Source organism: Uranotaenia lowii, chromosome 1, assembly GCF_029784155.1.
Source record: "Uranotaenia lowii strain MFRU-FL chromosome 1, ASM2978415v1, whole genome shotgun sequence".
Lineage (NCBI taxonomy): Eukaryota > Metazoa > Arthropoda > Insecta > Diptera > Culicidae > Uranotaenia > Uranotaenia lowii.
The window spans coordinates 75,295,132-75,297,551 of record NC_073691.1 but is presented as its reverse complement, the minus strand read 5'-3'; positions in this window follow the sequence as shown (position 1 = coordinate 75,297,551).

The following is a 2,420-nucleotide window of genomic DNA, read 5'->3' as shown; positions in this document are numbered from 1 at the left end:
TTAGAACTTTAGGATTCTGCGGTCGCTATCCTTAAATTATCTAAGCTCATTACAAATGTTCCTCTTTCGTCCAACATATTGCTTTTCTACAAGTGAGGCCAAGAGCCTTCCAAAAACGTTTTTCAATTAACAGAATTGTCTTTAAAGTGTTTTGTATTAGTTTTTAACGTCATTTTTTAGTTAGGTTTCGTCTTGATCTGGTCACTAATTTAACCCTAATTTCATTTCAAAGTAACTATTTTGCCCTACTTTTTTACCGCATGGTCGCTTCTAGCCCTGAATAGTGAATAATAATGCTTCTACGAATTATTTGAATAAATAACTGCATTTTCAGGAGTTTTCTGGAATTTCAAACGTTTTAAAAGGGGGTTTTACGGGATACTCTTCTAGAACTAAGGAATTTGATATTTGAGCTGTAATTCTTTACCAAACTACTTACTTTCTTGATTTAAATGGCGTGAAATGATGAAACATACATTCTGGGTTTATTTTAAATCAGAAAAAAACAGGTTGGAATTCAAAAACTTAGATTTTTTCAGTAAACCTCTCTTTTTCCAGTTTCAAGTCATAGATGGCAGCAATATCTTGCATTTAAAACCAAATAAAGTCTTAATATTGATTATTCTGGTTTATTTAGGCCCATATTCATCATTTCGAGGTAGTTTTCCAACACAGTTTTGTTGGAGTTCGCGCTGCAGGAAGCTTTTCCCGATTTGCAAAAAAAAAAAATCATCAGCGCAAAAATATACCACCGCCAAAATTCCTGCTCATCTCAACTTCCGATGCAATTTCAAATCATACCAATAATACTGCTAGTCATCTGGTCCATCAAGCTCCATCGGAAAGTACAAAATTATTCTGATTATCGATTCAAGAAATTCACTTTTAGTGACATTGATGAAATTCTATTTTTTTTATCTTAGAGTTGCCAAGGCGGTACCAAGTACTTATTTTTGACCAAAATCATCCAGCACACCTGAATTTATTCCAGATATTCGAAAATTGGCATAAATTTGGTTAAATGGCACGATAGTGCTGCCATCTATGACTTAAAAGTAGAGAAATAATGTTTGACTATTTAAAAACATTAGTATTTTTGAATTCCAACTTGCTTTTTGGATTCAAAATTAGGCTCAAATCTATGTTTCATCATTTTGCATCATACTTATCAATGTTAATGAAGAAATCAAGTAGTTTGATAAAGTTTTATAGCTCAAATATCAAATTCCTTAACGCTAGAGGAGCATCTTAAAACCCCCTGGTAATACCTTTAAAAACCTTTGGAATTCTAGAAAACTTCTTAAAATGCAATTATCCATTCAAATTATTCGTAGAAGCATCATTATTCACTTTTACACAGTAAATTTTAAAAAATAATTTTGTTTTGTTGAAAAACTCAAGTGGTGCTATTCTCATTTCGCACCTTTTTTCACATTTTTGGTCCTCTACGCCAATTGCTACGTCCAAAAAAAGTAAACTTATGCTTGATTTATCCGTTAAGCAATTCAGAACAATCTGTGGAAGAAAATTTTCATAATTTTCAATCATTCATATTTTAACAAGCAAAGCACATAGTGGTGCTATTCTTATTTCGCTCACTGTATGTTTGTGCATCGTTTCCCGTCTACAATTGCACGTACATATTTCCTGTGAGTGTGCTTGCATTCAAAATGTCGCTGGACTCTTTTCCAGTGACGTTTCGTCAAATATTTAAACTGAAATCGAAAAATAATCCTCCAATTCTATGCCTTCTTTGTAAGTAAGAATGCACACCAATTCAAACATAAATTTAATCAATCAATGGAACGTAATACATGTCTAGACTACCAAAATATGTTAAAGGCTTCTTAAAAAGGAAAAAAATAAATTGCGCATTAAAATGACATGTTCCAGGACATCTCAGGTGCCATCATTCAACAGCATCTTGAATGAAAAGCCGTAGATAATGCTCTGAGCAAACAACGTTAAACTGTGCAGCAAACATACTCTTAGACAACGTCCTTGCGAAGAAATTTTCACCTACCACCTCGTCTGGTCTTATAGTCTTTTTCACCCCGACAATCCAGGCTATAGAAAATCCTTTTTCCCTAGCCAGAAACATCAAACAGTAACATTGTATTCGATTGGTATGGGTAGTAAATAAGCCACCCCACGTGGAGGCGTGGCTTTCTCTCGCCCCTCAGCAGCCCTGCAAAACCCCTGCTGAACACAGGTCAACATTTTCAACCGACACAGAAGAGCAACGACGAAACACTCTACGAGGAGGTTATGTACAGAGACGTCTGTACATAAGTGGGTAGGGATCGATGGGTGGAGTTTCTCACCCTCCCTGCTTTTTCTCGAGATCACTGCACACACAGATACAGACTCAGATGCCTAGTTCTTTGTACCTAGCAGTTCTGAAACCAAGCAAGGGATCG